The 23,007-nt window shown below is 34.7% G+C and overlaps 1 protein-coding gene across 2 annotated transcripts in view; it reads right to left on the minus strand.

The window, feature by feature from the left end:
* The window catches only part of LOC138715806 (diacylglycerol lipase-beta-like), a 255,695-nt gene that overhangs the window by 110,939 nt on the left and 121,749 nt on the right, over nucleotides 1–23,007 (minus strand). Inside the window, exon 1 of one of the 2 annotated variants that reach the window (XM_069848896.1) lies at nucleotides 10,020–10,216. The exons of the other annotated variant lie outside the window; for it this stretch is intronic. The gene's annotated coding sequence lies outside the window, so the exon portion shown is untranslated. Of the gene's footprint in view, nucleotides 1–10,019; nucleotides 10,217–23,007 lie in introns of those variants that run through there. 2 annotated transcript variants of the gene reach the window in all.

The raw sequence follows: 23,007 nt of genomic DNA on the forward strand, positions 1-23,007 counted from the left end.
ACTGCGGGCTAAAGCACGGAGATGCACTATCACCTTTACTTTTTAACTTTACTCTAGAATATGTGATCAGGAAAGTCCAGTTCTTTTTCTTTTTTGTGATCTATACTGTGTGGACACATGGTAAGACTCCTGCGACGTTAGATCAACACGAAACAGAGCCTATAGGCCTACCAAATGAATACACTGACAACGGACAAACATCGGGATTCGAACCCCGGCTGCTAGACTCGCATACTTGATCTGCAGTGCATGACTAGGTGAATGCAGCAGGAACTGAGACCGTGGCCTATTTGCTGGTGACCTTGTTAGGAGGGAGAGAACAACAGCGAAGAAATAAAGAAGCTCTGTGATGCGCACGGGGTTCCATTGTACGACATGCAGCCCGCGGGCTGATACACTTCCTTTCCTACGCGGGTTTTTGTGCTTACACAGTAGAAACTAGTGTGACAAACCAGGTGTGGGCACGTCGTAAAACATCATTAATGATCTGGCGAACATACATACATTGTGCGTTTCAAGCGCTAAGTTCTGTTCAAGTATGTGTAGTACGGCGAAGTTCGGTATTCGCAAATGTTCGCTCTGCAGAAAAAGGCCTGTCGTGTTTGTTCCACCTTGTTATAAAAATATATCAATAAAAATATATAAAAGTAGTGGCTTGTGTAGCAAATACTGCAAACTAAGTCCAGAAATTCAAATAAAAATTGTTCAGATCTATTTTCAATGTATGTATGTATGTATGTATGTATGTATGTATGTATGTATGTATGTATGTATGTATGTATGTATGTATGTATGTATGTATGTATGTATGTATGTATGTATGTATGTATGTATGTATGTATGTATTCACACTGCAATAGGTATATACCCGATGGCAGTGGTAACTAATTACACTCAATAATGACAATAATAAATTTGTTAATTAAAAATACACTTAATAATAATATCAATAATTAATACAAATAATTAATACCAACAATAATTTATAATAATAATAATAATAATAATAATAATAATAATAATAATAATAATAATAATAATAATAATAATAGGGAATATCCTAAATTAAATGAAGCACGATCACTTAAAATAACATTTAAAATAAATCTAATTTGTATCTTAAACCTAAGTTCGAACTAAAACCCACGAGTATGATATGTTCATATCTGCACAAGTACCTTTCCACATTACACTCATTTCGCTGTCAACTCACTCACTGCACTGCAACTACGACACATTTCACTGATTCTATCCTGATTTCACTAACACTTCAAACACATTTCACTGTTCAAATACTTTGCACTGCCACTATAAACTACTATAAAGCTTCACTGACAGGGACACGTTTCACTTACACAACACACTTCACTGACACAACAAAATTCTTCACTGATACAACACTTCAATAACAAAATATCATTTACACCCTTTAAATACTGTGTATAATTACCGTCTATTAATAAAGTCCTTAAGCCTATTTTTAAATACATTTTTGGTTTTTTGGTAAAGCCTTTACTAAGTCTGCAGGTAAAGCATTCCAGTCCCTGATAGTACGATTGAGAAAAGAAAACTTTCCAGTGTCCGTCCTCTGCCTTCTTTCCCTCAATTTATATGAGTGGTCGTTCCTTGAAGAGAAATTTGGCGGCTGCAATGAATAATACCAGATATTTTGAAAGTTATTTGCTTCCATAATAGTGAAACATACTCCCTCTGAATGTTTTTTTAATGCAAAATATTTTTCCTTGAACCTATCCGTCTTCAATTCTTGAGTTTCAATGCGAAATCGCTAGTAACAATGTCAGGATGATCAGCGAGTTTTTCATGTGGGAGTAACGCAGTAGCTATTTCAGGTCATTGCGGATTGTAGGTGAAAGTTAAGAAAATGTAAGGTTTGTCATGCTTTGAACAAAAGACTTAGCATCTTGGTATAGCTGCTGCATGTTTCGTGAACTACCCTGAAATGTAGAGGGCAGAATCACTTTTTCCCACTAAGAGATCTTGCTGAGGTGATCAAGAGACTACAAAATCTTGTAGACCTCTTATTTTATCAGTAAGTAATACCTTTTGCTCTTTTCTTAGGAATTGTAATTTTTGCGCTTCCTCCAGACAATACTGATCTACCAAACATTGCTGGATTAATTTGTGTAACAATGAATGTTATTCCGTATATTTTCTTTAATGTAGACTGTTTTGAGGAATCTATTGATGAGATGCGGAAAATAAGGCGAATGATATGTCAGAGTTGTATAATCTTATATGCGCCCTAAATAAAATTGTCCATCGTAAATCGTTAGCGGTTTCAGTGTTTCATTCGTTGCTGGTTGCGGGAAATAAACTTACTCATCACGGTAGCAAGAAGTGAAATGGCATGCTATTTTCCCTACAACAAAATATGCTTGGCAGCGATCACAAATCTAAACGATTAAACCAAAGAAATATGAAATTAATTTTGATGTAGTTTAAATACGCGGCTAAAATAGGAAGCATGACTCAATTACTACCAAGGAAAATTAGAGAATCAGACATATATCACATTGCCATTAAATATATGAAAAAGATCCACACTACTTGATTAATAACTATAAAAGTATTTCATTTTTAATAAAAATATTGTTACCTTACGTAAGTTTTATAGTTTTCAGTAACATAAGTATAGCAGTTACTCAGTAAATTATAGAAATGAAGATCTAATATAAAATATTCTTTCTCTGCATCTACTTACATAAAGCCCCAAAAGGTTTCACTTTCATATCATCAGTATAGCATTGTGTGTTGCATTAACTATAATAATATTTCATTTTTAATAGTAATAATGTCATCAAACATTCTTAAGTTTTGTAGTTCTTAATATCCAATACATAGCTGTACTAGGAAAACTACAGACCAGAGAATCAGACCTGTAAATTATTTTTTATACGTTATCAAAAAATTACACAAATGAAGATCAACATATTGGCATTATGATGTGAAAGAATCTGAGCCATCTGAACTCTATGTCAGCAATCCTGTAGGTCACGGCCTTCGTGTAATAGTCTATTGTTTATTGTAGTTTTGTTTTATTCTGAAATGCAATTAATTAGTTCTCAAAACTGACGAAAGATGGATTTTGGAAAATAGGAAAATGATGTAGAAAAATTGACATTTCACTGAAAACTACTATTTTTCTGAAAAACTTTGGGTTCCAAGCTTCAAAATGAGGGGTCATTTATTAAAATCCGTTCAGCCGTTTTCCCGTAATTTCCATTACCAGTTCAAATTATATATATAATATAAAAATTGGGATAATTACTTTTACAACCGCAAAGCATTTACATAATAAAATCTACAATTAATTAAATATCCGCATGATTCTTTTACAGAAATATTCTAAAGACCTACATCAACAACATAGTCTACGTTCTTTTACCTATTCCTTCAGGAAATATATTTTCCTTAATCAAAAATGTTAGAAAATTCAATGTTGAAGGTAACGATTAAGAAAAAAAATATAATTCTTGAAGAAATAGGTAAAAGATCCTAGACTACGTTGTTGATGTAGGTCTTCAAAACATTGCTGTAAAACAATCATGCAGATATTTAATTAACTGTAGATTTTATTATGTAAATGCTTTACGATTGTAAAAATAATTATGCAAATTTGATATTATTTGTACAGGTAATTATTAGCTAATTTAATATTCTGGATAGTGTTTTATAAAGTGTAATGTATGTATATTAAGCATGAAAAGTTTTGTTCATTTAGCTTTTATAGTAGCTGAGGTATAAAAAAATGAATTTCACTAAATTTTTGGAGGCCAATGGTATACCTAAAAAAAGTAAATCCATGGCGCTACAGCCCTGAAGGGCCCAGTCCGACCAGCCGGCTGCTGGCCTCACGCCAACATGCCGAAGCAGAGGTGGACGATTATCCAACCAGAACGGAGGTATCGTGTGGTTAGCACGTGTGTTATAGGTATCGTGTGTTATAGCTGGTTTGCTAAACCGGATTTTTGCTACCTATCGTAGCTCCCCAAGTGCATCACGATGCTGGGTGGGCACCGGTCCCATACACTAGCCGAAATTTCATGAGAAAATCTGATTGGTAGTTTTACGTAGTCCCTATTCCAGGCATTGACTTATACGAATTGTTTCTGCCCTCAATTGTTTATTAAACTGTCCATCTATTGGAGTATTATATAATACACGGGAACAGTGATCAAATCTGATTGGTAGTTTGACACACTCCCTATTTCTGGCATTGACTTAGTATATGAATTGTTTCTGCCCACAATGTTTTACTAAACTGTCCGTCTGTTGCAGTTTTTTTTTTTTTTTTTGATCAGCACTTGCAGTCCTTCTACTAGTTCCACACCGAATTCAGTCGATGCCATAAAAATGGACGTATTCTCAAACTACTTTAGTAGAGCTAGTTTGTCGTCATTTCTCACCACTTGCTCGTAACTACCTCTACCTTTATTCTTCATATCAGTGTCACTTTTTAGTGAAGCGTGTTATATTGAAAAAAAAATATCTTGATTATATGAAAATGATGCGAGCATGAAATCACAGCTATCAGATTTACACAATATTATTTATTCTACTTATTATAGAAAATTATAGTAATGTGATTTATGAAGAGTCATGCTAGTGACTAAAGGTATCGCCAATGATACCTCTTAAAAAGTAGGGTTGTACGCCTGTATGAGAAACCAAACAATGTTTTTATTATTATTATTATTATTATTATTATTATTATTATTATTATTATTATTATTATTATTATTATTATTACGTGAATAGGTTATGTGTAAGAATGTATCAGCAGTTAATATTATTTAATTTAACATAACTTATAACAAATCGGCAATTATATTTGCTTTCCTCAGCCATGCTGCTGACTAGACGGGATGATAAATTCAATCAACTGGAGGCATCTAGTGCCAAGTAAATAGAAGAAACTGGAATGATAACCAGAAAGCGCAGATGGGATAGAATAAGATACCTCAGGCCACGGACCTACATAAGCGCATAATGAATGACGTGAATAAATTTCTAACCTATCATAATATATGATAACGAAGGACAGACGAGGTTAAACTCCTTTGGTTTTCTGTCATACATAATAACAATAACCATCGCAAAAATCATGTGTTCTTTCAATTATTAATCCGGGGTAGTGCGTATTTGCTTGGTTTCCGCACAAAACCAATCCGCGGAAAGTGTGATATTCCACATTCAGTATTCCCAACCTAACACACATAACAATTTCCCTCTTCTTACCGCTTAAGTGACATATTCATTTTACTGCTTTAGGCTTTTAACATATTATTTTTAGAGACGTTGAATATAGTAATAATTATAAATTGGAAACTTACCACTGCAATTTCACCTAAATTGCACTGTTAATTATTGTTTTTAAATATTTGCAAAAATTAAGTAAACTCTACAACACCACAAAAGTTACTGCATTTGTAATGCAAGTAACATTAAGGAAGCCGTGAAAAATCAACAAGATTCCAGATGCCGATGTTATTACTGCAATATGTTATATAAATAATATTGTTAAAATATTAAAATGAAAAATAAATCATTACATAACCTTACCGTTTGTTTTAAGTTCGCATTTATAGACTGGGGGGAAAAAAAACAGACGTATATCACGGCCTGCTGGAGTATAGTAAACATAATAAATAATCCATGACGCTACAGCCCGTGAAGGGCCTAGACCGACCAGCCGGCTGCTGGCCTCACGCCCACATGCCGAAGCAGAGGTGGACGATCATCCAACCAGAATGGAGGTATCGTGTGGTTAGCACGATGATCCCCCCAGCCGTTATAGCTGGTATTCGCAACCGGATTTCGCTACCTATCGTAGCTCCCCAAGTGCATCACGATGCTGGGTGGGCACCGGTCCCATACACTGGCCGAAATTTCATGAGAAAATTTCTTCCCCCATGAGGACTCGAACCAGCGCGCATTCCGTAACGCGAGTCCTAGAACAATTTAAAGAAACAATGTTGAAGATAGATATTTTTGTTTTGCAAATTTGCAGTCATTGAAGAGTAACCAAGATGGAGATTTCATTGCAACTAATAAGAAATTCCTCTTTCAGGTATGTAATAAACGATCTTCGCACAAAATATTGTACAATACACGAGCGGTATTATGTTTTCTTTTAATTCTCGGAAATTAAAAAAGCTCAACTACGTTTTGCTTTTTCAAACTTTTCCTCGAACATGAAAACTTCAACATACCGCTCTTGTAACCTATATTACTATTCTATGCTTTTTACACATTTTTACGCGTAATTGCACAATCCGGGGTAGTGAAGACGATAGCTAGTTCCGAACCTTGCATGTTCCTGCTCGTACATTTGTGACACTTTGAAAGAGCCCAAAAACTGCACAATAGATAATTCAACCAGCTGATCACTTCGCATCACGGCGTGGGCAGTATTGGTGGCCCACAAGTGAATCGCTATCGCCTTCTGAAGGTCGTCAATCGGCGCGTGCCAGAATCGATGACGTAACAGGATTGGGTAACACCCAGTGAGACAACGTCTGCCTTGCGCAAAGACACCGTGCCCTCAAGACCTCACGAGATTCAGCAGCGGAGATCCATAGTTCAAGGAGAGCCTACAGAAACTGGCCTATGCGTTTCACTGAGACACACTTTAATTAATCGAACCAGCTTATTGGGAATACCAAATTCAATAAGAATATTAGGCTATATAAAACTTGCTATATGCCTTTTTGAAATTTATGAATAACTAATGTACTGTGCCCTTATACTCCCATTTTTCTCCAATATCTGTCGAATACAAAAAATCCGATCAATAGTCGATCTATTATGCCTAAAGCACATTATACATTTACACAGAGTTGTGTTAATTAAGATTTAAAATCAGGTACAGAGTTTCATTATAGTCTTCTAATTTATGAAAACCTATGTAATTATACACATAATCGCTTTTTTTTTTTACCACCACTTTCTTTCTGTACGTCACGTTCAAACAACCGTTTCCGATACACAGTTCTCATCAGCACTTAGAGGATTAACAAGTTTGGGTACCTACTGGTACTCAATTTTTACATAAACAACTCTCAAATTGTTTCCCTATCAACTAAATATAGAAGTAGTAAGTTTGGGTGAATTTGTTAAAAGTCTTATCAAACATTACAGTTCTCCGAAATGTTTGTCACTACTCTATGTGCAATATTTATCTATTTATTTATTTACTAATGTAATTATTTACTTATTTAGTCATTTATTTATTTACTTATTTATCTATTTAGTTATTTATCTATTTATTTACTTATTTATTCATTTACTTATTTATTTATTTACTTATTTATTTATTTACTTATTTATTTATTTACTTATTTATTTATTTACTTATTTATTTACTTGTTTATTTATTTATTTATGCATTTATTTATTTATTTATTTTAGATGTATTTGTTAAAAGTTTTGTCAAACATTATAGTTCCCTTAAATGTTTGTCACTATTGTATGTTTATTTCATTTATTTATGTATTTATTTATTTATTTATTTATTTATTTTAGATGTATTTGTTAAAAGTCTTGTCAAACATTACAGTTCCCTTAAATGTTTGTCACTATTGTATGTTTATTTCATTTATTTATGTATTTATTTTTTATTTATTTTAGATGTATTTGTTAAAAGTCTTGTCAAACATTACAGTTCCCTTAAATGTTTGTCACTATTGTATGTTTATTTCATTTATTTATGTATTTATTTTTTATTTATTTTAGATATATTTGTTAAAAGTCTTGTCAAACATTACAGTTCCCTTAAATGTTTGTCACCATTGTATGTTTATTTCATTTATTTATGTATTTATTTATTTATTTATTTATTTATTTATTTTAGATGTATTTGTTAAAAGTCTTGTGAAACATTACAGTTCCCTTAAATGTATGTCACTATTGTATGTTTATTTCATTTATTTATTTATTTTATATGTATTTATTAAAAGTCTTGTCAAAACATTACAGTTCCCTGAAATGTTTGTGACTATTGTATGTGCAATATATATTTTATTTATTTACTTACGGTATTTATTTTACTAATAATTGTAACATGAAATAAAATATAAACAGATAAAAACTTAGAGCTCACTCCTGAAAAAGTAGAACTTGTGCTCAAATGTACTCGCATTATCATCCCCATTGACACTTTAGGACACATTTCACTGACGCTATAAATTATCACTGATCGGAACTGTTCACTGCACTGTAAAACCATAACTTCACTGACTCACCTCGCTTCACTGATACAACAGTTCAAGTAAGTCAAATAATTGCATTCTTATGCATACTTATAAACAGAACTACATTTAAACTAAACATTTCTAGTCTAAGGCCCTCTTACACGCTATTTTTAAATAATTTACAATTCAAACCAAGGAAGTAAACTTGTCAGGCTAGATAAATACATGTCACCTTAAAAAATTAAATGTTGAATGTCACCTTAATTTTAATTTTCACTTTATACACAACTCTTTAAATTATTCTTGAATCTTCTTAAGGAAGGACAGCCCTCAAAGACCGCTGCAGGAGTCATTTATAGTTCTATTTAAAAATGAGAATTTACCTACATCCGTTTTCTGTTTCCTACATTTGATTTTAAAATCATGATCGTTCCTACCATAGTACGTTGGCTTTTCTAACCGAGCCGTTATGTCTACCCATGCTTTCTGACCTAGATATGCTCTATACAATGATTTTATTCTAGTTTTCCTACGTCTGTTTTCCAAAGTTTCCCATTTAAGTTCTTTTATCGTATCGTTCCCATCTTCTCTTTTACCTTTAACAAATTTAGCTGCTCTATACTGGATTCTTTCTAAGGAATTTACCTGATATATTCTATAGGGATCCCAACATGTAGTTCCGTATTCCATTAACGGTCGCACTAACGTTAGATATGCTATTTCCCTCGATTTGAGGCTAGCCTTTCTCAAGATTCTCATAATAAAGTGAAGTGCCCTCCATGCTTTACCCGTAACATTATCAACATGCTCTCCCCAAGAAAGTTTGGAGTTTAAATACACTCCTAGGTATTTACAACATTGTTCTTGCGGAATTACAACACCACTGAATTCGTAATTAAGACTAGTTTCCTCTCGAGTTTTACAAAATGTTATAGATTTACTTTTAGAACCATTTATTTTCATCCTATGCATTAACGCCCAGTTATAAATTTTATTCAAGTCTGTTTGAATAGCATCTACATCTGAATTATTTGTAATCTTTCTATAGATAATGCAGTCGTCTGCAAATAGCCTCACATTTGATGTAATATTCTGGCATAGGTCATTTACGTACATAATTCAGTTGTATGATGAACGCACTAACATTTTCATTCACTTCACTCGTCATATTATATAGCCTAACGCGGGTTTTGTAGGCTACATTTACGTAGGATATTACAACAGTACGTTATCTCTTGAAGAAATGATAGTAGAATACAGCGTAGATATTGCAACACCGGACTTACTGCACGGAGGAGTCTTGCGGTCCCAATCAGTCAATTAACTTATATATTATTGGCAGTACAGCGGCGAGCAGTCCCGCGCCGTGGCGTCGTGGTCTAAGGCATCCTGCCTAGGACTCGCGTTACGGAATGCGCGCTGGTTCGAGTCCTTGTGGGAGAAGAAATTTTCTCATGAAATTTCGGCCAGTGTATGGGACCGGTGCCCACCCAGCATCGTGATGCCCTTGGGGAGCTACGATAGGTAGCGAAATCCGGTTGCGAATACCAGCTATAACGGCTGGGGGGATCATCGTGCTAACCACACGATACCTCCATTCTGGTTGGATGATCGTCCACCTCTGCTTCGGCATGTGGGCGTGAGGCCAGCAGCCGGCTGGTCGGTCTAGGCCCTTCACGGGCTGTAGCGCCACGGATTATTATTATAGCGGCGAGCAACAATGTATAGGCCGACGTTAACCCAATGAGTGGGACGATAATAATAAAATTACATAAAAGTTTCATACTTCCTTTATGATGACATTACCTTTAGAAGAGGCTTCCATTTCAAATATAAACACACACAAACTCCACACTCACTGCAACACAAAACACTACTGCTTGAGAGCTCTGCTTGTCAGCGGAAATGCAACCCTCGGATGTTTATGTTCCCGGAACCACTACTGGAACACGTGACGAGCAATAAATCTAGGTAATGATGACCGAAAGAATGAACAGAATATGAGGATATGAATCTTTAAAGTAACAAAACTTTTGTCCAGCTATATTATTAGCTTTTGGATCACTGCGCGAAGCTCGACAACATCGTGGTTTATGCAGCGCCTCTGAATGACTGATTAGAAACAAAGAGAATAGTACGATCACTTCAAGGACTGGGTCACATTGTGTAAGTCCTGCATCAACTTCCCCCCTAAGTACAAAGTCCAACGCTAGCGATCTCTCCCCAAGCTTCCGCCTACTTTCGCTTTTGACGTGGCAAACAGTACGACATTCTTCGTGTGGAACTACGGCTTCTATTGTGGGCTTACAGCACGCTCTCAGTTCACTATTATGCCCTCATAAAACAAAGGCCTTAACTCCATTTTTTAAATTGAGTTAAGGTGATTTTCTTCGTTCAGAGGACGTCATACATCATTATTACTAAGGAGCGGATTCCTATGTATTTAAATATTTTTTTGCGTGTGATAAAACACAATTAACAAAGTTACACATTCCAAACATGAAGTTTCAAGTTTAAAACCCGAATTTTATTTCACATAAAAACACATATTTTCACAAAAAATTATGTAAATACATATTTTCAGGAAATGTGTTATAAATACATAAATCTTGGAGATTTTTTACTTAAATATTTTTTACAAGAACTTTTAAATATTTTAAAACTAAATCAATTATATCACTCAGAAGTACGTTATATTTTTAAGAATTCTTGGTTGCTTCGTGTTTCTGAGCGCTGTGTGGTGTATCCGTGATCCATTTTCGTAATAATATCGCCTCAAGTTCTGAGAACTGCTAGGCAGCATATCAGTGTTATTATTAGAGAATAAATTAACATGGACAAGGAGGAGAAGATCTTGCAACAAATAATTAGGAATGTTTATTGTTGCTGAAGATGATTTCATTCCACGCTTTTTTTGTGAAACACAACGGATAAGAGCTCGGGTATGAACTTATTTAATTTAAACAAATCTCTCGCCTCTCGCTCATGTCTATCAAGTAAGGCAATATATCTTGTGATTCCCTGTTACAGGGATTCGTCAATCGATATCCTTCAAGATATACTGAAAGATGGTTGTTTAAAAAACGATTTGGCTTTCCTATTAGCAAATCTAAGCTTTTTGTGTGACAGCATAAAAAAAACTCGAAACATCCAAAAACCTGTTGTCTGAAACAGGGAGGTGCGTGCCGTGGAAATTAAACTAGACTCGCTACCAGGTTCAGAAGCACATTTACTAAGGGACAAATTCCAGAATGTGTTTGGGAAAAACAGTGGATATAAAAAAATGTGTAAAGTTGCTCAAGTATTGGAGGGTGTGCCTGTAGGTGAAATTGACGGTGTTTGTGTTTGTGACATTCCTCTCTTTAAATATGCACGTCTGACGTCCTGTGATGTGGAAAGATCGTTTTCACAGTATAAGTCGTTGTTCAGACTTAATCGGCATACATTTGTGATGGAGAATTTGCAGATGACCTTTGTTGTTCACTGCAATTCTCGGCCAACTACTAGCACTCAAGTGTGGTTGGTGAGTACCTAGCAACATTTTTTTTTCAAGCTAATTAAGGTACTTTTGTTATATTTAAAACAAATTTTGTTTTTTTATTTTTAGCAAATATTTTCGTACTTTTAGCACATAAAAATAAATATATTTAAATTTTTTACCACATAAAAATCCGCTCCCTAATTATTATAAGGTAAAAATGCCTCATTTCACATTTAAATGTCATAAACGCTGATGACTTACAACTTTACATTCACTCCCGAACTTGTACAATCAACATAATTAATCAAGATCTAGCATCTGTAGCTCAATGGGCGCAAAAATTTGGACTCAGACTAAATCCAGACAAATCACAAGCCATAATAATGGGCCACCAACGAGCATTAAACAAAATAGATCTAGCCACTGTATCCAACGCGAAAATAATTAATACCCTAATTACATATAGCAAAACAATAAGACATTTAGGAGTATATAGATTCAAATGTAACTTTTCAAAGTCAAGTGATCTACATATGTAAGAAAACTTTTTCTATAATTCATTCCCTCAAACACCTGATCAACGTTCTACCTCTTACAAGCAAACGTTCTGATGGGGGCAGATAAAAAAGTTAAATTTTTTTCTTTCACCATGTTAATAATGTCAAAAGAAATGCTTTGGCCACTCGACCGCAATCACGACGCCGTCCACAAAGTGAGTTTCGTTTGGGGCCGTTTATAGAAAAAAGCACAATCACATGGAAATATTCATTGAAACAGATACAGCAGTTATTGCGCTATTTGTCAACATATCCCCCACTGGAATTGAGACATTTGTCATACCATGGGATCAATTTTTGTGCCGTAGAAGTCAGCCGCCTCAGATCGGAACCAGCGTTTGACTGCGTCTGCACCTCTCTCTGTCGATCCCATGATATGAGAAATGTCTCAATTCCGATGGAAAATATGTTGAAAAATAGCTCAACATTTGCTGTGTCCGTTTCAATAAATTTGCCCAATGAAATTGTGTCTTTTTTTCTGTTAACGGCCCCTGGCGAACTTATTTTTTTACGGCCCTCGTAATTGCCGTCGAGTGGCCAAAATTTGTATAAGCACTTCTTTTGACATCATTAACAAGGTGGAATAAAAAAAATAACTTTATCTGCCCCCATCAGTACGTTTGCTTGTTAGCCTAAAAATAATCTATCTCATTCAAACTTTAGTGATGCCCCACTTCGATTATTGCGATTCTCTATTCACGAATCTAAATACTGATCTTGCCCACAGACTACAGCGTGTTCACAATATCTATATTAGTTTCATTTGTAACATTAGAAAATTCGATCATGTAACACCGTCACTAGAACTGTTGTCCTGGAATCCACTTAAGAGTCACTAGGACCGAATTTTTCGCCAAAATGACACAAATAAATGTTTTTGTTCTTTTTATGTAAATAGTTACCATATACATTTATTTAACATTTGTCCTATATTTAACCTCCGTCCGTCATTTTGAGAGATCTGGCGGCAATTTTTAAAATGCTACGCGCAGCTCTTTTAAACCTAACACACCCACTAAAAATTGTGTCTTCTCAAAGCAACGTTTTTAGTCCATAAAAAGATCCCCAGGGGCTTACACACAGAGATCGGAAACGAGAACGGCAAAGTTAAAACTTGGCCAAACTTCACGTTCCCGTCCCCGGGCTCCGGGAAACTTCTCGTTAATTGTGAATGCTCACATTTAAATACATTTATTTTAACAATATTTCTGTTTTAATAGGAAAGACTGGAGAAAGCTGGGTTTGCAGTGAAATGCCTGTCCTTCAGCAGAACACTGAATGAATTTCCATTTCCGTTGACGTTTCCGTTCCCGGTTTATTGTGGATCAGCCTTTAAGTTTTTTTTTTAATTTATGAGGGCATTGTTCAACGATTCCGTATCTACTGCAGACGCTTGCCCTGGCTAATTCCTCAAGTCTTCGTCTATATACTTCATCTTAATTCTTCTTTCTAGACCCTCCACCTCTTCTCCCATACCGCAACATACCCGCCCAGCGTTGGTAAGGTGAAGTGTCACGATCCCGGACGCAATTGTGACCTCCACTAAACACATTGTAAACTTAATCACTTTTCATACTGTACTTCGTTCCAGTCTCCCAACACGTCATTATCAAACCATCATCGCATCGTCGCGAAAATGTGTACTTGGAACAGCATGAATGTTCCGGTTGCTAAGCAACACTATACCGAGTGTCCCAAAAGTCCGTAGATTAACTAAGTTTAAAGGATCGTAGAAAAGACCAAAACAAACATTTTTGTCAAACAACCTAGAGTCGACGTTCGGCGTTGAAGTCAGGATCGCTGTTTGTTCAACAAGCACGCTGCTTGGTCCATCTGAACGGCGAAACCTACCTGCACTTCTTACCTCAGAAGCCAGAAGATGGCAAGTTCAAAATCTCCATTTTGTGCTATGCTGAAATGAATGTTCCATTCTTTCTAAATATTACCCGTTCTAAACAATAAACCAAAGTGACATGAAACGTTGTATTGATTATTTAATTTAAATTACAGCAACTGAGTTTAAAATATGTTTCTAGAATATTACAAGATTATGTGATACCGAAATTACAGAATCATGACATTGAGAAACCTATCTTATACAATGTTGCAAGATTATGAGATACCAGAATTACAGAATCGCGATACTGAAAACCTTAACTATAGAATGTTAGAATATTATGTGATGATGGAATTATAGAATCATGGCATTGAAAACTTTATCCCATAGAATGTTGCAATATTATGTGATGATGGAATTATAGAATCGCGACACTGACAACTTTACCTATAGAATGTTGCAATATTATGTGATGATGGAATTATAGAATCATGGCATTGAAAACTTTATCTCATAGAATGTTGCAAGATTATGTGATACCAGAATTATAGAATCGCAACACTGAAAACCTTACCTATAGAATGTTGCAATATTATGTGATACCAGAATTACAGAATTATGACATTGAAAACTTTACCTTATATAATGTTGCAAGATTAGTCTATATGATACCGGAATTATAGAATCATAATATTGAAAACCTTATCGTATAGAATGTTCCTAGAATTTTGCAAGATTATGTGATAACTGATATCAGAATTACAGAATCATGAACATGACATTGAGAACCTTAGCGTATAAAATGTTGCTGGAATGTTGCAAGATTATGTGATATCCAAATTACAGAATCATGAAATCGAAATTTTTGTCTTAATGCAAGATGACGCCGCATCTCAATTTAGTAGATCAACTGCCGTACTCAGAAACAGTTTTGGAAATTGCATCATTCACTGCCACCGGGTGTATACCCAATTGTAGTGTACATACATACATACATACATACATACATACATACATACATACATACATACATACATACATACATGCATGCATGCATACATACATAAGGGGAATTTTACTAACACCAAACTTATTCGGTCACAGGTATGAACTTGCAGATTCCTTCTTTATCGCCTTTCTAATACTGGAGAATTCAAGCTATCAATTATTCAATAATGCAAAATATGAGCCGTTGAGAGCAGAAGTGGTGTAAGTCAGAAATGGGTAATGAGGGTTAAAGTAAACATTCTGTAAAATACAGCGCAAAGTAGCAATTAATATTCAATTTATTAAAACTTTTAGTAGCCAGTGAATAGCACGAAGGACATATTAATTGCTACTTTGCGCTGTATTTTACAGAATTTTTACTTTAAACTTCATCACCCAATTTTGACTTACACCACTTCTGCTCTGAACGGCTCATATCTCGAAGGATTTTTATCTGAATGATTTACAGAACTTACACAGATGAAATGCTATCGATGACTGAGAACAAAATGGCTTCAGATCTTAATTCTAAATTAATAGTCTTCACATAAACAAGCCAGGCTCCTTTCTGGACAAGATTGTGTTTTTACTCTTGTGTAATTCTTATCCTTAACAATGATTAACGAATGTTTCACTTTTTAATGGCCCCGCATATTTACAGGCTATATGAAATATGAGCCTAAAATAAATATCCTAAGAGCACAACGACAAATAAATCATTCACCTGTAATGTTATTTTGTTTATCTACCCTGGAGTGAGACAAGTGGCCAAAAGGCCTGGAGCTAGCAAATATTTCAATCACTTCCGAGGCACCTTGCAAGGAGATAAGAAAAAGAGCAACTTTCAGTTTTTGTTTTATGTACAACTTCCCTCTTGTCATTATATCATTCATTACAGTGAAAGGACCTGGCAGCGGCGAGTCTGTGCCTACAGCAGCGCCTACTCAAGGTGCAGTACGTAATTGCAATAACGGTAAGTGGTAAGTGGTACATACAACAGTTCATCAGCACTATCACTTGAATCACAAGACTACTATTTACTTTCTCATTATGCGAAGTATAGATAGAAAGTACTGCCATGCTGTAATAGTAATATACGTTACAAGAGCGGTATGTTCACGTTTTCATGTTCGAGGAAAAGATTGAAAAAGCGAAACGTTGTTGAGCTTTTTTTAATTTCCGACAACATGAAAACAAACATACCGCTCGTGTATCGTACATTATTTTGTGCGAAGATCGTTTATTACATACCTGAAAGACGAATTTCTAATTAATTGCAATGAAATCTCCATGTTGGTTTCTGTTTAATGACGGCAACTTCGGAAAACCAAAATATCTTTCTTCAACATTGTTGTTATAAAATGTTTTCTGTGTTTACTATACTCCAGCAGGCCGTGATACACGTCTGTCTCCCCCCCCCCCCAGTCTATAAATGCGAACTTAAAACAAACGGTAAGGTTATGTAATGATTTATTTTTCATTTTAATATTTTAACAATATTATTTATATAACATATTGCACTAATAACATCGGCATCTGGAATCTTGTTGATTTTTTCACGGCTTCCTTAATGTTACTTGTATCAGGAATGCAATAAGTTTCGTGGAGTAGTAGACTTTACTTAATTTTTGCAAATATTTAAAAACAATAATTAACATTGCAATTTAGGTGAAATTGCAGTGGCAAGTTTCCAATTTATAATTATTACTATGTTAAACGTCTCTAAAAATAATATGTTAAAAGCCTAAAGCAGTAAAATGAATGTCTCGCTTAAGCGGTAAGAAGAGGGAAATTATGTGTGTTACGTTGGGAATACTGAATGTGGTATTTCACACTTACCGCGTATTGGTTCTGTGCGGAAAACAAGCAAATACGCACGATCTCGCACAAAAATCTATTTCGAGAGATTCTTTCCAGCATCCCTGATATTTCCCTTTCTCTCTTATACCGAATTTTGCACACCTCTAATCCCTCTTACTTATCTGTCCGATTCCACAGTCTTTCTCGGTATCATAACTTAAATACTCGGTCACAATATGATAACACGCTAGAAATACCACTCCATACATAATCTCTTTATTCTTCATCTTTCACTGTTGCTACTTCTCGTCACTGGAATTCTCTGCCGCCTGAAGTCAAGGGCTGCCGAACTTTAATTTCCTTTAAAAGTAAATTAGAAAAATATCTTCTGATGAGTTGCCAGACCTAACACGTTGCAAATATTTAACGGAATGTGTTCCACTGTATTTATTTTTATTTTTTTTTTATTTTCTCTATTTTTTATTATTTTTTTTATTTTCACTACTTTTTTTATTATTTTTTTTATTTTGTAATCATGTAAATCGTGTTTATTTACCACTTAACCCCAATATGTATCCCACTGTGTTGTTTTTTAATTATCAATCTATTTTTGTGTACATTTTATTCAATTGTCGGTTTCTGGTTTAATTATGTAAATCCTACTTAATTCTAATCTAATACTAATACGTATACTAATGTGTTCATTTTTATTTTTACTGTGTACATTTTTTATTGAATTATCGGCTTCTGTTTTTATGTGATTCGTATTTCATTCTAACAACATTAATATGTATTCCACTATGTTTATTTTTATTTTATGAGGTAAATTTTTATGTAACTACCTCTTTTGATCTCATTATGCACCTAAATTGTATCAGTATGTAATTACTTAATTCCGATCCAGTTTTATGTTCAGCTATGTAAGCAAGTTTTAATCCTGATTGAGTGTAAGAGAAGGCCTTACGGCCTTAACTCTGCCAGGTTAAATAAAGCCATTATTATTATTATTATTATTATTATTATTATTATTATTATTATTATTATTATTATTATTATTATTATTATAGGACTAGACCTACTGTAAGCCCAATAAGAACCAAAGAGCTCACATTAGAAGATATGCTGTTCTTACAATAACAATTTCAAAGCCCTTTTTGAACACAATTTAATTTTAGTACCCATTTTATTATATTTTTCTCTTGCTTTCATGGATACTGCCACCTTTCAGAGTATTTTATGGAAATCACATTGAGCATCTTCAATGATGTCGATGAACAAGCACATATGTTGGAAAAATTAATTTTATGACCTATGTTTATTAGACTTCTTTTTTGTTTCGATTAACGTCACTTCTCAAAATATTCAATCCCTTTTTTAACACCCTGTATTAGTGGGACATAATAAGACTAAGCATATAAAGCAATTACTCGTAGTTAACAGGAAAAAGATAACGAAATAACAAGTAAGGACGTGTAAATGCAGGAATTCCGATGTATGCACATCGCACTCTGCTCCGTGACTTATGAACTGATACAGCCCACTCAATGATGACGGCATAGTGGAAATCAGTACGAGGGATAGCTGGCTCTCATTTTGTTTACATTAAACACAAACTTACAAGGGACGACCATTGAAATAACGGACATGCAAATCAGTTTCTGAATAAATTGTGTAAAAATATCATGTTTTAAACATCGAGTGAGTGAATTTCAACAGCGATAGATAATACTATAAGAAATTCAGTTCATTTGCAACAGAAAATAGAAACATACTTTCCCTCCTCGGCAAAACTTTATTCTTTCGACTTAAATATTTCCGAGAAAATCTAGGAATTTATTATTTTCATATCATCAAAATACGTTTAGTTTATACTTAGTAAAATGAAAAATTATCTATCCTTATACTGCTTTTTTGAGGCTTGATAATTTATAAAGAGGATTATATACATTAAATAAAATATTAAAAGATTTTCGGATGGAAATTTCAGCACAAAAATCAAAAGTAATGGCATTTTTAGGACAAGACCCAGTCAGAAGTAAGATAATACACAATAACCAATGCCTCGAACAAATACAAAATTTCAATTATCTGGGTTGTGAAATATCTTATCAAAATGAAAAAGATGTGAACAAGAAAATTACCAAATTTACACAAATTCTAGAAATAATAAACAATACATTAAAAGCTAAATTAGTACAAAAATCTACAAGAATAAAAATATATAATACACTAGCATTACCCTCCCTTTTATACAGAAGCGAGATTTGGACATTAAAGAAAAAAGACATGAACAGAATCAAAGCAACGGAAATGAAATTTTTCAGGAGGACAGCAGGATATACTCTTTTAGACCGAAAAAGGAATGAAGAAATTTTAGAACAATTAGAAGTAGAGTCAGTAGAAGAAAAAATCAGCAGATACAAATTAAATTGGCTAGATCATGTAAGAAGAACGGAAAATTCAAGAATCCCAAAAATCATGATGTAGTATAAACCTAGAGGACATCGTCGACCAGGAAGACTTTTTAGAAGACTGCTAGATGGGGCCGAAACAGGTCTACAGAGGCCTAATTCGTGAAGGATGATGATGATGATGTATGTATGTATGTATGTATGTATGTATGTATGTATGTATGTATGTATGTATGTATGTATGTATGTATGTATGTATGTATGTATGTATGTATGTATGTATGTATGTATGTATTTATTCACACTGCAATGGGTATATACCCGGTGGCAGTGGTAACTAATTACACTCAATAAAGACAATAATAAACTTGTTAATTAAAAATACACTTAATAATAATACCAATAATTAATACTAACAATAATAATAATAATAATAATAATAATAATAATAATAATAATAATAATAGGGAATATCCTAAATTAAATTAAGCACTATCACTTAAAATAACATCGAAAATAAATATAATTTGTATCTTAAATCTAAGTTCGAACTAAAACCCACGAGTATGATATGTTCATATCTGCACAAGTACCTTTCCACATTACACTCGTTTCGCTGTCAACTCACTCACTGCAATGGAACTACGACATATTTCACTGATTCTATCCTGATTTCACTAACACTTCGAAAACATTTCACTGTTCAAATACTTTGCACTGCCACTATAAACTATAAAGCTTCCCTGACAGGAACACGTTTCACTGACACAACACATTTCACTGACACAACATAATTCTTCACTGATACAACACTTCAATAACAAAATATCATTTACATCCTTTACATACTGTGTATAATTATCGTCTATTAGTAAAGACCTTAAGCCTATTTTTAAATACGCTTTTGGTTGTTGGTAAAGCCTTTAGTAAGTCTGCAGGTAAAGCATTCCAGTCCCTGATAGTACGATTGAGAAAAGAAAACTTTCCAGTGTCCGTCCTCTGTCTTCTTTCCCTCAATTTATATGAGTGGTCGATGATGATGATGATGATGATGATGATGATGATGATGAAAATGAAAAATTAAAACTACGATCATGTTTCAAGCAGTTTAAAAAAACACTCACATAATTTTGACATCCTAGTAGCCAACGACGCCAATAGTTACCGCGGTGCAGGGGCGACCAAGTGATGTCAAAACTTTCAAACCACTCCCTGTATCACAACCCACAGTCTCGTCAGAGGAGCACAACCAATATTAATAATAGCCTCCTGCCACTGGCAGACTGTAAAGGGTGGGACGTCCACCAACACCAGTATGACATGGTGCAAGGTCAGACCGAGGCGCGGAATTCCTCACCTGAAACAGATGAGGGTCGATAGCGCATTCCTTCCGATTCAGCACTCAAAAGACCGTAACTATGCAAGCGTCGCGCCTCGCTGGGCTGGAAAACCTTTCAGATCTGCTTCTCGTCTGGAACGCCCGTTCTCACGAAGAACTCATTTTGTGCATAAGGCATATCCAGCCAAGTCCAACACTCCACGATCATGTGGAGAGCAAATCTGGAGTGGGTTTCTTCTTTCTTCACGGCGATCTCAAATGTTTAAGGACCGCATGTTTTGGTAATAGCGATACGTGCGAAATGCTCTCTGTAGTATATTTACAATACAATAAAAATAATAATCCGTGGCGCTACAGCCCGTGAAGGGCCTAGACCAGAGGTGACCAAAACTCGAACTCCAGTGAGTACATGCGACAGACAGCCTATGAAGTAAGGAGACGGAGGAATGGTACTTGGCATGAAAACTACAACCAGTGGTGGTTCCTGTACTAACATCTTGATCAATCCCGCGGATAAAAATCTCAAGCTTTGCTGTATCAGTAATGTCACTGCTGTCATCAAGAGCCAGTGAATAATATACGATTTTTCTTGCTTATTTTTTTAATATTCCGAGGCTTATTGTAGGGATTCGTAACAAGCTGTATTTTACGGTGATGGGTTGTTAGCCCTTCGCCCAACCCCCAAGCTGGAGGACCACCCCTTATTGGCTGTCCACGACTGCTTATTCAATATATTCGCAGCTACCCTCCATATCTGGAGACCGTCTCCTCTATCCTCTATAGATTAATTAAAATGTGTCTTAGTGAAACTTACAGCAGAGTCCGTATAGATCAGTTTATATCTGATGCTTTTCCAATTCACTGCGGGCTAAAGCAGGGAGATGCACTATCACCTTTACTTTTTAACTTCGCTCTAGAATATGCCATTAGGAAAGTTCAGGATAACACAGAGGGTTTGAAATTCAACGGGTTACATCAGCTTCTTGTCTATGCGGATGACGTGAATATGTCAGGAGAAACCCCACAAACGATTAGGGAAAACACGGAAATTTTACTTGAAGCAAGTAAAGCGATCGGTTTGGAAGTAAATTCCGAAAAGACAAAGTATATGATTATGTCCTTCGAAGAGGTGGAAAAATTCAAATATCTTGGAGCAACAGTAACAAATATAAATGACACTCGGGAGGAAATTAAACGCAGAATAAATATGGGAAATGCGTGTTATTATTCGGTTGAGAAGCTCTTATCATCCAGTCTGCTGTCCAAAAATCTCAAAGTTAGAATTTATAAAACAGTTATATTACCGTTTCTTCTGTATGGCTGTGAAACTTGGACTCTCACTCTGAGAGAGGAACATAGGTTAAGGGTGTTTGAGAATAAGGTGCTTAGGAAAATATTTGGGGCTAAGCGGGATGAAGTTACAGGAGAATGGAGAAAGTTACACAACACAGAACTGCACGCATTGTATTCTTCACCTGACATAATTAAGAACATTAAATCCAGACGTTTGAAATGGGCAGGGCATGTAGCACGTATGGGCAAATCCAGAAATCCATATAGAGTGTTAGTTGGGAGACCGGAGGGAAAAAGACGTTTAGGGAGGCCGAGACGTAGGTGGGAGGATAATATTAAAATGGATTTGAGGGAGGTGGGGTGTGATGATAGAGACTGGATTAATCTTGCACAGGATAGGGACCGATGGCGGGCTTATGTGAGCGCGGCAATGAACCTTCGGGTTCCTTAAAAGCCATTTGTAAGTAAGTAAGTAAGTAAGTATTTTTTTTAATATTCCTCTTGAATATAATCAGGAATTTTCTAAATTCTTCTCTCGATACTTGGTCGAGAAATTTGTAGTTTTTCAAAATTAAAAACTCCTTATGGACAAGTTATTTAAGCTATTTTAATCATTATTTTTTTAGAAATTCTGTTCTATTAAAGAGCTTTAGAGCACGAGATATTTCGAACCCCATTAGCCAGCTTCCTTACATTTATTTATCTCATCTTTCTCTTCCTGGCTATGATTTAAGACATGTCAATTCCTGGCGTTTAACAGTTCGTTGGCACATAATATTGAATCAGTTTTTCTACAATATTATTATTAAATGAATAACTGATAAATAGTTACCCTTATCTAAAGATTAAGAAGATTAAAATTGAGATAAACCTAATAATTTTATCCTTCTAGGGAGAAGATCTAAAAATATCGATATTCATGCACGTACAGGAGAATTATAGAAACACATACTTAGTGGTCAGTAATAATATTAATAATAATAATAATAATAATAATAATAATAATAATACATTGTTCAGCGTGGCAATTAATGTATACTAACTGAACCGTTGAGCAAAGTCAACGTATTACATTCTGTCCGACATAAC

This window comes from Periplaneta americana, chromosome 15 (genome assembly GCF_040183065.1).
Source record: "Periplaneta americana isolate PAMFEO1 chromosome 15, P.americana_PAMFEO1_priV1, whole genome shotgun sequence".
Lineage (NCBI taxonomy): Eukaryota > Metazoa > Arthropoda > Insecta > Blattodea > Blattidae > Periplaneta > Periplaneta americana.